This window comes from Phoca vitulina, unplaced genomic scaffold (genome assembly GCF_004348235.1).
Source record: "Phoca vitulina isolate PV1807 unplaced genomic scaffold, GSC_HSeal_1.0 scaffold1, whole genome shotgun sequence".
Classification (NCBI taxonomy): domain Eukaryota; kingdom Metazoa; phylum Chordata; class Mammalia; order Carnivora; family Phocidae; genus Phoca; species Phoca vitulina.
In genome coordinates this window covers 94422468-94437133 of record NW_022589704.1, presented here as the reverse complement: position 1 = coordinate 94437133, position 14666 = coordinate 94422468, and the positions used below count along the sequence as shown (strand labels likewise).

At 38.1% G+C, this 14666-nt stretch overlaps 1 protein-coding gene across 11 annotated transcripts in view; it reads right to left on the bottom strand.

The window, feature by feature from the left end:
• Positions 1 to 14666, bottom strand: part of NCKAP5 (NCK associated protein 5) — a 974611-nt gene that overhangs the window by 596704 nt on the left and 363241 nt on the right. The window contains exon 1 of one of the 11 annotated variants that reach the window (XM_032411786.1): positions 9475 to 10124. The exons of the other annotated variants lie outside the window; for them this stretch is intronic. The gene's annotated coding sequence lies outside the window, so the exon portion shown is untranslated. Of the gene's footprint in view, positions 1 to 9474; positions 10125 to 14666 lie in introns of those variants that run through there. 11 annotated transcript variants of the gene reach the window in all.

Genomic DNA, 14666 nt, shown 5'->3' with positions numbered 1-14666 from the left:
ATGACTCAGTATTATAAAAAATGTCACTTCTCTCTAAGTGACTTTATAAAGTGAACACAATTCCAATAAAAATACCAACAAGATTTTTTTGGAGCTAGACAAGTTCCTACTCAAGTTCTTATGAAAAAGTCTTGTAAGAATCACCACTAAGAAAAGCTATAATGAGAAAAATAGTTTACCGTGGAGTAAACATACTCTATATCTCCTGTAATAAAAACAGTGTGGTGCTGGTGCACGGACAGACAAATAGGGCAGGAACGGACGGCAATGTCCAGGGAGAGCCCTGAGAACATGTGGAAATATACGATATAATAAAGACAGCATTTCAAATCACTGGTCAGCAATGGGCTTTTTGAATGAAGAACACCGCACAACTAATGGGCCATTTGACCAAAAAAGAACACTAAATTCACACTTCAAACCACACAGAACATGAACTCCAAATAGATTCAGAATCTAAGTGTAATCTAAGTTGTATCTAAGTGTAATCTAAATTGTAATCTAAGTTGTAATCTAAGTGTAATCTAAGGCCATACAAGAAATGCAAAAAACAGGTAACTTCTCTATAACCCGAGTGCAAGAAATGCTTACATAACAGTGACCCAAACAACAGATACAGTAAAAGATCAATAAATTTGACTATATAAAAATTTTTGATAGCATGTTATATTTGTTTTAATGGCTGCTCTAAGAAATTATCACAAGTGCAGTGGCTTAAAACAATGCTGTTCCTACCTTACGGTTTTTGGTAGAATTCCAAGTGGTCTCACTGGTTTCAGATCAAGGTGTAGGGAACACTGCATTGCTTTCCAGAGGCTCTAGAGGAGAATCTGGTCCCTTGCCTGTTCTAGCTTCTTAGATGCTGTCCTCATTCCTTGGCTCATAGCCCTTTCCTCATTCTGCAAAGCCAGCAATGTTGTGTCTGTATGATCTTTTTTTCCAACCATATTGCCTTCTCACTATAGCCAAGACTGATTCTTAGTTTTGAAGGACCCACCTGAGTAATCCAGGAATATACTCTCCCTCTGAGGGCACTTAATTTAATCATAACTGCGAAGTACCTTTTGCTATGTAAAGAAATAATATATTTACAGATCCTGGGAATTAGGACATGGACATCTTTGGGGGCCATTATTCTGCCTACCATGCATAGCAAAACACACACACACACACACACACACAAATAATCAAAAGACTACTGACATACCAAGAGAAAATGTTTGTTATAAATCATAAACAAAGGCTAATAACCCTAATATACAAAGAACTCTTAAAGTAAGGGGAAAATCTTAATAAAAAATTAGCAAAAGTTATGGACAATTCACAAAATGATGAGAAAGTGGCCTCTGAGCATATGGGAAGGTGTTCAAGTTCACTCATACTAGAGAAATGCAAATTACAACTACATTGAGATAGTTTCTCATCTATCAGAGTATAGAAAATGCAGACATTCAAAAACTCACTCTGTTGGTGAGACTGTGCGTGAACACACATTCTAATATATTGCTGGTGAAAATTTGGCACAAACCTCCTGAAGGAAAATCTGTCAACATCTAACAAAACTTCATTTGCATTTACCATTTGAGTGAGCATTCTCACATTTTGGAGTTTACCCTGAAAGTACACTTCTAACAACACAAAAAAACGCATAGCCACATTGGTTATTTACCACCTTATTGTTCATAATTTTAAGTTGTTGCTGAAAAGGTCTCTTACTTATCTTTGCTTCCATCTATTCCTTTTTTTTTTTTTTTAAGATTTTATTTATTTGAGAGAAATAGAGCACATGCATGAGAGAGAGAGCATGAGCAGGGCGGGGAGAGGCAGAGGGAGAGGGAGAGGCAGGCTCCCCACAGATCAAGGAGCCTGATGCGGGACTCAATCCCAGGACCCCGGGATCATGACCTGAGCCGAAGGCAGACGCTTAACTGACTGAGCCACCCAGGCACCTCCCATCTGTTCCTTTTTATCCTTATATTATGGCTTGTCATGTCTTTCAGGTTGGCTCATAAACTATTTTGTAATCTTTCATGGGAAGTTTCTGCACTGTATAGTAGCACTGAATAAATGTCTGCTGATTTTTAAATTATTAGGGTTGAACAATCATTTTTTTATAAGAAGTTTCTTTTTGAAATAAAGCTCTCATATAACTAACACTATATGGCTTGTTAATTTTGGATTTATCCCAGATTAATTACTATTATACTCATTTTTACTTACTTCTTACTGAGTTTCTATTTTATCACAGCCAGTCTTAATCAGAGAAACTCGGTTTCTTTAATAATTAAACCTCTGTGGCCAGGGCTGAATTAAGCCCAGCCACTCAAAGCAAGATTCCACAGGACTTCCCACACTCTTTCACTCATAACCAAGCAGACCCTTGTTCTAGGATAGCATTGTCATCATTAATAAAATATATAAATGGAATGCACTGAAGTAGTGCCTGGTTATTCTCCTGGGGCTTGTTAACAATACAAATAAATACCACTTAAAGATGAATGGCCTTTCATTAATCAATGCATTCATTCAACCATCATTTATTAAGCAGCTATTATATCAGATACTGTGCCAGTTCTTAAAATCAAGGTTATGGTCTGCCAGAAAAAGAAAAAAAGTACATGACTACATTTTCACAGCTTACTTTCTGTATTTTTTGTTTGTATTCAGATCCTGTCTTTAAGCTATCTCCTGAAATCACTGTCTGTATTTCATATATTAGTATGTACATATGTATATATACACACATATATATTGGTATGTGTTTATATATGTATATAATGTGTATATCTGTCTCTATAATCCTATATGTTACTTTCATTATCCCTCCCTTTATATTGAGCAACCTATTAGCAAAGCAGTAATGTACATGCAAGGAAGGGAGAGAATTGCCCTCTTGCACACATGTGCTTATTTCATTTTGTTTATACCCACCAAATCAGTGCTCGCTGTATAAGTGGGAAGGTGGAATACATTTCAACTAAACTTGCATGTAGGAAATCCATTTTCCACTCCTCTACCCTAGCATGGGGATAGCTTCCGTGGTTTTCTAACAACCTATAGAATGCAATCCTACAAAAATAATACAAACATATTTTTGAGAGGAACTCTAACAGAAAGTTAATAATGTATCTTTCTCACTAGATGCTCACATAATTTTACAAGGATCTTATTAATCCTCTTAATTTTTACTCGATGAGTCATGGGCTTAGATTTTTTAATGTTTCTCATCATAGAATCACAAAAGAATATGATTACTGAAAGGAACTTAATGCCATTTCTGCTTGCTTTATAGATGGGGAAATTGGGCTTACATATATTTAGGACCACACAAGGGACTCAGAGAGAGAATCAAAGCTGGCTGTGAGGTGTCCTTACCCACTTCCCACCCTGCTAGCCACCGGACTGGGAGGAGTTCGTGGTGCCCGTGGAGCTTAGCGGAGCATCTCTAAGCATGACTTAGAACGACATGGAAACACAAAATCAAATTTGTAATAACCTGCAGTCTTTCTTTACTTATTCAGGAGTTGGTATGGAGGGGGTTGTAAAACAACACAAGAAGATTTAAAAATTCACTCGAGCTCAGGAACTGGCATCCACAGGTGAAATCTTGCCTATCTTCCTGAATAAAGTTTTATTGGAACACAGTCACACCCACTCACTTATGTACTGCCTGTGGCTGTTTTGAGCCGCAGTTATTGAGTTGGGTAGCTGAGACAGGGACCATAAGGATACATCCAGGAAAGCCAAAAATATTTCCTGTCTGGCCCTTAACAAAAAACCTTTACTGACCCCTGCCCTAGATAATATTGCCCCCTTAACAAGCTAGTATCAACAAGAATAAATAGACTTAAAGAAAAACTACTAATGATCATAATTTTGAGTTGTACTTTGAAACAACTATGGTAATTAAGTACATGTTATAAATTCTAATGAGCCCTCAAGTTTCTGTTACAAGTTGCTCTCCAGCGTATACATTCCTGTGGAATGTTACTGACATTCCTTTTTTAATAATAAGAATAGGAGTCATTTTAACTAATTAAATTTTAAAAATTAAACCTAAATTAACTTTTTTATAGCCAGCAATAACTACAGCTAAGATGACTCCCAGATAATTAAAATATAGTGTTCCTAATGAATGGATACCCACTACAACTTTCTTTACAAAGATAATTATAGTTGCCTATACAGTTTCATCCTGTCCTTTGTGCATTCAAGATTATTTTATTTTTTCCAAAATGTAAACATGGATTTTTTTCAGTGTACTTATTTTTTCTGAATTAAGAATACAACACTTACCAAAGTTTTAAATGACCTGTAAAATCTTAAAATTGCATAACTACTATTTGGGCAATAATAGTAAATTCAAAGAAATTTTAAGAACTGGTCCCAGACTTTATGAAAGAAACAGAATTTTGAGACATATTCTGGAAATATTTTGGGCATAAGATAAAGGGAAAAACCAAAGCTGAGACTGACACATAGGGATTGAAATAAAGTAGAACCATAATAAATTATTAATTTTTAGGAAATATATTCTGGGTACTAGAGAGAATCTCTTCTGCCTTTATACTATTTTGGCCTGTATATGAAGTCAGGATAGGCTAGGTTATACTATGGTAACAAACAATCCCCAGATATCCCTGGCTTGAAATGAAAACTTATTTCTTCTTCACATTACATGTTGGCAATGGCCTTTATGCAGTCATTCTATGATCCTAGCTTTATAATGAATCATCAGGCTGAGCACTGATGGCTGGCACAGCAGAGCAAACGAACACATTGGAGGGTTGCACATCCATAATTAAATGCTTCAACTTGGAATGTTACTTTTGCTAGCAACTCATTGGTCAGAATGAGTCACATGACCCCTCCAAACCACAAGGGAACAGGCGTTGCAATTCTACAATGCACCTATAAGCGATAGAGCTGGAAATATTTATTAACAACTCATTGAGCATTTAATGATTAAGGACCCAACCCTTGAGCCAAACTAGCTAATGGTCTGTGCTTCACATTCCTCATTGGTAAAATGAGAATACTAAACCTCAGAATTGTGAGGATTAAATGAGTTAAATACTTGTAAAGAGCTTCGAAGAGTACTGGCATAAAGTGTTATTGGTGGCTTTATTCCAAGCTTTGTACTTGCCACACTGCTCTTCAGAGTCAAAACAGAGGAGAGCTGTCTTAGAAATGCTGACTTGGGCCCAGCAGGGACACTATGAGAAGTATTCTGGAGGAAAAAAAACATGATCAAACGAAAGAAATCAAAATGCTAGGTCTTCCTTCGACATATATTGATCCAGGAGGCAGGAGACAAGCCATTAGTGGGGTAATGATTCGCAGAAGCTAGTGTAACAGGGGGACAAAGACACCAAAAACTGACAGTAGGTCTTAAGAAATATGAAGGCCAGAAAATGAATATAGGGTGTGAACATGTATGGACATGGTAAGTAGAGGATACTGGATAGGGCTATTCTACAGTATACATATTTGGGGAATGCATTATATGAATGGAATCCCTTCCAATGTGCAGTTTACAAGACTTCCATCAGGCTGAAAATGAGAGTAAAAGTAGAAGACTCTGACTAGAGAGAGCAAAGGCAATAATGCAAGAGGAGAAATGGGAATGAAGAGGAAATGAACCAAGAATCCATGTCCAGGAAATGTAGTCAGAGAGCTCCTCTCCTATACAGAAATGCAGCAAGTGGTAGAGTGATGGCAATGTTCATTCCTATCAGAACTCCCATTGCCTCAGCCCTGGAAAGTGTGATTGCTCTGAATCTATGACGCATGACTATCTACCCCTAACAACTCATGATGACCATGTAACCACATGCATTCAAACAATCCTGGCCCATTAGGCACCAGGTGAAGAGACGAACAGACACGATTTCCTCTTCCAGTAGCTTACTGGTTAAGAGGGAGCCAGAGAAGTTATTAACCCACTTGTAACATAAATCAGAATGAAGGAAGTTCTGCACCGCATTCACATGTCAAATTTTGTGGGACTACAGAAGATGGAGCAGCCCATTTTCAGTACAGAATCAGGAACTGCTTTTGGGAGGAGATGGCACTGTAACTGAGATTTTTAAAAAGAAGAGGGATATAAAGTCGGACGATGTAATGAATACCAAATAATGGAATATCATGAGCATCCATGAAAATATGGACCATGTAGACCATTTGGAGTGGGTAGAGGAGCAATATGTTTAAAAGAGAAAAAGGAGTTTTGTCTGTTTTTCTACCCCCAAGTTCAGTGGCACACTTTATAAGGTCTCATTCCTCAATTTGTTTATATTTATAAACTTTTCTGTTATTCCTTCCCCAAAATATTAAAATTTTTAAATGGCTATTTGATTTGAATTTTATTTCAGAAATCTTTCAGTGTAAGCTCTGTGTTTTCCTATAGAGTCACAAATTCAAAAGACCTAAGAGCTGAGAAGAAATTTCAGCTCAGATTACAGCTTTACAGATCAAAGTCCAGTGACCAAATAACTTACCTGTGGTTACAGAGTAGCAGACTCAAGACTAGAATTCCTATCATAATACTGAATACTGTTTGATGCTTTAAAAGATAAAAAAATCAAGAAAACAAAACATGATTCTGAAGCTACTCTTGTGGTTTTTCTGTGGGCATTCTGTGTCAGAACCAAAGTGACTTATATCTATGAGGTTATAAATAATATGCATAACATGAAACAGAATTATTCATTAAACCCTCAAACGTCTAATAGAGGGGTCACCTCTTGAAGCTTGTGTGTGTTTAAGCCAAATAAAAGGAAGTCCTATTCCACAAATTAGGGATTAAATTTATGGAATTTATTACCCAACAAGAGGTGGGAGAGGTTAGAAATACAAATAGATGTTAAGTGGCTTGTATAAATTAATGACAGGCCCATCACAGTTAATAAGAAAAAATGCCATGTTTGGGTCATGTTATGGATGTTTGAAGTTAAAATCAAAGACGCCCTGCTTGCCGGCTCCACGTAAAGACAGAGATGGCACTAGGGCCATGATGCTCCCTGACAATTTTTGCTTCCATTTGTGAAAGCCTCCAATACTGTATTTCGGATGCCATGAGAAACTGCCAGGTTTGTGAATAGAAGATGGACATTCAAGAAACCAATGTTTGATGATACATTAAGCAAAGCCAACTGTATCTGAAGTATCTCATTCCCAAACACAAGTATATAGGGTATTTTTACATTCCAACTTTACAGAAGAATCAGGTCTTGGAAATCCCATGAGAAAGTTTTCCTAAGGATTTATCCACACTTTGGTCTCTGGTTTGCTCAAATGAAAAGCAGGAAACCTTCCAGACATTTTGAACCTCTGACCTTTCTGTGGTTTTCCCATCAAGACCTGCAAACATCCACGCAGCTATTCAAATACCTCTTCTCGCTGCATTATAGCATGGCTGTATACTATCCCTATATCTAGGACACTTCCATTTCCAGCCCATTATCAAATGAGTTTAACTGCATGCTCCTTAGGAAAAAAGAAGATCTCACTGGCTCACAAGTGTAGAAACCCAGTGTCATGTATACCTACCTGGTTTTCAAAATGGTTTTTCCCAAGCTACCCTAACTGACCCTTCCCAAATGTTTCCAGTTGACAAGTGAACCAGCTTTTGCCTTTCACCCAATCTCAGCTCATGCCTTCACTTTGACAATATTGGGATATCCACATCTGACAACAGTCTTGGCTAATTAATTTACTCCAATATCTAGCAGCCATTTGACAGGAAAAATAATCTACACGGTATTTATTGCAAAATCTTCACTATTGTGACAAAGATGAATGCAAACTTCACACAATCATTTTTCAACTGTTATCCAAACTTGAAAAAGGTTTTCAAATGTTAACTTCAAAATTATGAGGAGGAAGATAATGGTTCTACTTTAAAACTGCCTGGAAATGGAACTTCTCTAACAATACTTAACATTGAGCCAGAAAAATAAACTTGCTTACTAACGTAGTAAATGGGCCAGAAATAAATCTATCAGAGATTTAGGGGGGGGGGGTGAGTGGGAAGGGGGGCCACACAAAGAAGGGGCAGTGGAATTGAATTTACAAAATAAATGAAACTTTTAACATAGTGTATCTTCAAAAAGCACTATCTTCTTTTGTGAAATGTACATACCACTGTCATAATATGGTTGAAACTGGAAAAATCTAAATAGAGACCATGAGAAACACCTACAACACTCCACTCTAATCTCTGTCTCCAGCAAAAAAAAATCCAGTAGTTCCATTCACTTTGATGCACTCTCAGTAAGTACTTTCTCATGAGGTTTGTTTCTTCTTTCTAGCATTATCCTCCCTGATAATCCTTAACCTTCGGATTTTAACTGTTAAATTAATAATTGTTCATTTCAGTGATGATCTGAAACTCACTCCCTTCTCCCTTCTGAAGGCCAGAGTAATTAGCCAATAAAAGTTCCACCAAGGTCAGGAATGACCTAATTTACTTGTAATTATTAATTGTGCTCTGACCTCTTAACCATAAAGCCTTGGCATTGGAAAAATGAAGATGTGAAACAGGACATGGTAATTTAAAAAATCAGGGAATAAAGGAGTGGTGGAGGAAAAGAGAACAGATTTTCTAAATTTAAAACACTCTTTGCCCTTTCTTAAAATAATGATTTATATTCTTTGAGTCTGCAAGAGAGTAATGGGATATGCATGATGCAATGCTGGAATTTTAGGTATTTTGCCTAAAGGTTATTAACAATTAGTACCACTGGGTGGGGGGGAATCATAAAGTTAAAATAACAACCCTCTCTCAAAGGATGACTGAAACTAGACTTGTAATCTGGTCATAATAAAATATATTATGTTTAGATTAGAGCCCCATATGTTAAGAGGAAAACTGACGAACTAGAATAAGTCCAGTAGGTGGCCATGATTAATTGGGGCCTGAAAAGTGAGTTGTACAAGGAGCCCAAGGAAGAACCTACATCGCTTTCTTTTGGAAAAGTGAACACTGAGGCCAAACATGTAAAAGGGTCTTCAGATATATAAAAGGGATGGTACACAGAAGAGGAAATAGTCCTTACAAGTTGAGCGACTGATGGAAACATTGGAGCTGGAGTGTAAGAGGCAGATGATGAGCCACCTCGCGTGAAGGGGTGGCTGGCCTCTTCCTGTCTAGTGTAGCGGAATCCACTCCATCCAACATCAGACGGATGGTCTCTCAGCTTGTGCTTTGGCGCTTGTAGCGGTACAAAGCTCACTATCTCAAGAACACCCTCCTCCACATCAGAGGCTAGACGCGTCAGAACATTCCCTTCTAGTGCTGAGTTGCCAACTCTCAGGTTCTCACTTCGACAGCTAGGTAACCAGTTCTGTGCTCATGAACATCTCAGGAGGTGGCTATAACCCCTTCTCCACAAGGCAACTCACTGGAGTTTTCAAACAATTAGAGGTCTATCTTTTAGTTTTCTCCTTGTCAACATCCCTAATTTCTCTCACCATGATTATTTTGCACATCATGTCATTCTAGTCACTGGCCTTCTGGACATTCGCTGGTTTGTAATGTCCTCAGATGACATCTGAAATAAATATTCTTGATATAGTTAGTGCAGCAAGAGTACCACATAGGACTTCTAATTGCTCTGTTCAAGAGAATCAGTTAGTATGTGTTAGCTGAATACTTAGGTTCGACCTAAGCTAACCACCATTTAATAAATAACAGAAGTGGAAAGCCAGGCCCTGGCAATATTTGTACAGTTAAGATTAAGGTACATGGAATAATTCTGAAGTTTTTTATAAGATGTGAATCATTATGTGTACATGTGTGGTATAGTCCCAAGTTAAGGGTGGATTAGAAAAAAAAAAAAAAATGGAGCCCAGGCAGCCTGAGGAATCCACATGAGGAGTTACAGATGAGGAAGAGCTAAGGTGTACTTTGAAGGCTGGGAACAACTTGTCTGAAATGGAGAAATGAACAATGAGAGAGAGTGTGTGTAATAGGAATAATCAGTAAAAAGGAGGCCGGGTTTGGTAGGGACAGGCATGGCTAGATTTAGAAATATTTAGATTTATACCATACCATTTCCAATAGTACTTTCTTTCTTCCATTCAACTTTTGGGTATTCATCTGAAGAAAATGAAAACATTAATTTGAAAAGATATATTCACCCCTATGTTCACTGAAGCATGAGTTACAATAGCCAAGATATGGAAGCAACCTAAGGGAATATTGATGGATGAATGGATACATAAGATATATATTCATATATATCAGCTATGGAATATTACTTAATTAATTACTTAAAAAAAGAATGAGGCCTTGCCATTTGTGACAACATGGTTGGACCTAAAGGTCTTTATGCTAAGTGAAATAAGTCAGATGGAGAAAGCCATATACCTTATGATCCCACTTACCGTAGAATCTAAAAAAAAACAAAACAAAAACAAAACAGAAACACACACTCACAAATACAGAAAACAAACTGGTGGTTGCCAGAGGGGTGAGGGGTGCAGGGAACAGGTGAAGTTGGTGGAAGGGGACAAGTGGTACAAACTTCCATTATGAAATAAGTCATGGAAAGTAATGTTCAGCCTAAGGTATAGAGTCAATAATATTCTAATAACTTTAAATGGTGACAGACGATAAGTAGACCCTACCTTGGTGATCACATCATAACGTATAAAAGTATCAAATCACTCTGTTATACACCTGAAACTAATATAGGGTTGTATGTCAATTACAACTCAATAGAAAATAGTAAGGAAATAAATACGCTTGACTTCGCTAAAAAATGTCCAGGACTCTGATTTCCACAGGTATCTAATCTGGCAATCTATTCCTTGGTGAGATACTATGAAGAACTAAGAGGGTAATGTTAGGGTGCTCATCAGGTGGCAAGTACAGATTTCAGGGGTGATTTTCTGGATACCCAATTTCCTTTATTTCAAGCATGAGGATTCTCTGCAGTCCAGTGGGAAAAGTATTTTTGGATAGATGTGACTTTCGGTATGTTTTAAATTATATCATCTTGGTAACAAATGGTCCCAAAGGCCGACGTCCTAAATTGTGTATCTGATCCAAAGAATTTCTCCTCTAGAGTGGCCTTCTGTAACTGGCCCCATATATATCTTCATTTCCAAAGCAAAGATACAGGAAAAATCAATTAGACAATAAAAATGAATAAATCCAGGTAAATACACATTCTGGCTTTCAATGATCCAGTGAGTCTGTGAATCTCCAGGGACTACTGAAGAGACATCATAAGACAATTCAATTTCCCTTGATAGGGACCATACCCCAGAGTTGCTTTTTTTTTTTTAATTTTAATATTGTGCAATTGACTTTTTTTTATATACCATGCTGTGCTCAGAGCCTCTGTGGAAACTTAAACATTATTCAACAGGACAATTTCCTGAAAAACCTTTTGAAAGTGGTCACAGACTCTTAACCCTGCTCTGGTGCCCTGGGTCTGCCAGCATGCTGTTTTATTACCTTTGGAAGGTTCCATGCCAAAACACAGCCTAAGAATTAGAGCTGAAAGAAAACGAGGTCCATAAAAATCATTTGCTGCCTTCTTTCAGGAAGGGAAATGGTCACTTTGCCCTCAGCAATCCTACGCATCTATCGCTTCTCTCCCAACCTCATCTAGCTCTTCAGTTGGCCTATAAGATAATTGGTAAGAATTGTAGATTGTGAACTCTCAAGAAAGGACTGCCAAACTCACTTATTTTACCCCTTTCTGATATCAATGGGAAACCCAGCCCCCCAAATGCCTAAATGACTGTCCCAGGACCACACAGCAAGTGGCAGCATCATGACCTGAACTATACACTGCAAGCGATAAACCAGGGATGCTCTTTTACAAACTTCCTGACAGTACAGTGTAGTCAGCAAACCATCTGAACAGAGACCCTGATTGTACTGCTGAGCCCCCAAATGCCAGCCCCAGCGAGAGGAGACATCATATTTTAGAACAGAGCGTGTCCCTTATTTGTAATTACATTATCTAAAGCACTTAGCTAAGAACATGGCCATTTCCTTTTAGTTGTTGGTTGTTCTCTTTTGCCACCCTCCCTTATTTCCCTCCGCTGTTTTCCCTGCCATGAATTCTTTGGAAATTCACCCTCAGCTAGGCAGCCTATGTCACTCTTACTTATGCTGAACTCTACTCTGACTTCAAAGTGTCTATCTTAATGAAATGCTTACAACCCTCTCTGCAAACACCCCATTTCTAGCCTTTCAGATCAAGCCCTGATTCTGTTTTAAAAAGTGACTCGATGCCTCTAACATTTTTCTGTAATTCATTTTACACAAGCTGGAAAAGAAATAAATGCTTGTTATTTCAGGTATTGATTTTTATCATGGATTTTTTTAACCCATCATAATCTCTTAATTCTTTTCTTTCAAAATAACAAGATATTCTTTCATTGCTTCTATTGATAAGGTTATTTGCAGTTCAAGATGCAATTGGTAGCTAAAGGGAGTAAAAATGGGGGCAGAAATACCAATTTAGAGCCCTTCCCAGGCTGTGCACCCATCCTGCAGACATGACATACCTTAAAACTTCTTACCGTATGATTGCATCTTGAAAGAAGCATAAAATAAATGCCTAGTGAAACAAGCACCCTTCCCAATATCTATCACTAACAACACATGCCCATCTTTATTAAGTGTCCCCATCTTTAACTTTCTAAGAGTAACTGTCTTTAAATTGTGTGTCCCCTTTAGCATTGGTACACCATAGAGACTGATGACTTTTACTAAGCTTCTTGACTTTTTTTCTTGCCTGGACTTACAAACAGAGCTGAGCTCATCCTTAATGAACATATAAGCCTTTAGTAATTCCTCTTCTTGAATCATCATTAATCCCTTCCATGGATAGAAAAGTAATTTGAGTGTCGATAATGTGCTAAGTCACTAAGTTGCAGAGGTGACTAAAATGCTTCCAGTTGTCCCTTTGGTTTTGAGGTAAATGAAGCTTCATGTTTGAAGTTTTAGGTCTTAAGCTAAGTGCTATGAGAGACAGGAGAAGGAGAAGACCTGGTTCCACAGGCCACAGACCCGAGGAATATGACTGGCCCTCATGAGAAAATTAGACAATAACCCTGTGTGAATGAGAACTACCTGAGTGGAACCAGTATAGTGGTCATTGAAGGTGAGGACAGAGCCACTATTCCATGTCTAGAATATTCTGCTGAAGCGTTGTCCTCCTTAATTGGACTAGGCGGGAATAAAAACCAGAGCATCCCTAGGGTCTAAGTGAGAGATCTCCCCTACTAATAAAATTGGGTTAATAGAGTAATGCAGAGCTGAGAGCCGCAGTGGTCTTTCTCTCTCAGGCACATGGTGATTGCCGGTGAAAATCTAAGATTATCTCCACAGAGAGTACATGTATGATACTCAATCAGTGAGCGTTCAGTAAAGAGCGAACGCCAGAGCAGCAAGTCAGTCAGGTTTCCATAAAGCAATCTCCTGAGGGCTCCTGGGCCATGAAACCAGCCAGAGGTGGCCAACCTCCACCAACCCTGCAAGAGACGTTCGCATCTTAGAAGTTCTCTCTGCCCTGACATACCTAGATATGCCTCTACCAACTCCTTTACAATTTCAACTTATTCCTAGTTCTTTGATCCCAGGGTGCATTTCCATCCTCAGCTCTTTGTTGGATTATTTATGAGGTCTAATTTGTAATTCAAAAGTATTCAATGTGCTACAGTTAAAGCCTCTGAGAGAGAGAAAAAAAAAATTAGTTTGTATTTCCTCTTTTCACAGAGGCCCAGACAGCTCTCCCCAGAATTGGAGGAGAACTTCCTGCTTGGTGCCAGGCCTCTAAATACAGAGGGTCAAGGGGTGTCTGTGTGGCTCAGTTGGTTAAGGGGTCGACTCTTGATTTCAGCTCAGGTCATGATCTCAGAGTCCTGAGATCGAGCCCCGCATAGGGCTCCACGCTCAGCATGGAGCCTGCTGGAGATTCTCTCTCTTCCTCTGCCTTCACCTTCTGCCCTCTCTCTCTCTCTCTCTGTGTCTTTCAAATAAATAAATCTTAAAAAACTAAATATAGAAGATCAAAAAGAATGGGGGGGTAAGCAAATAAAAAAAGAAAAAAAATTACTCCTTTCAACTCCAGAGTTGCCCATATAGAAATACATAGTTATATCCTAATAATCAATTTCTTAAAAAAAAAAACCACAAGTATGCTCAAACACTAACAAGTTAGTGATTTTTTTTCCATTAAAACTAAAATTAAATAGAAGGCCAGGGTAAATTAGGCATTTCATCCTTCCTTCCGCAGAAAAAGACACTTTATCACTTCTTACTGTGGGTGTACTTCAGCCTCAACACATGCATTTGTATCGAATGGGTCATTTATATTGTTCCTGCTGGAGTTTTTCTCCTTTCAACTTAGTAGGGAATATTTGGGATCTTTATTACTCTAAATAAATCTCTAAAACATCTCTCGCTTGAGGCTCCTTATTTAATTTCAGATAAATAAATCACATTAGGTTCCTGGCCATCCTAGTAAGATAAGCATGGACCTAAAAATAGCAAATTGTTTGAGGCCAAATATCTTCAGATTAAATAGGGGTAAATGTCCCTGGATGACCCCCAAATCCGACTGACATTAAAATATTTGGGGGGATTTTGAGAGTGTTTCTTGAAGGACATGAACCCATTTAAACGAGCAGTAGAATAC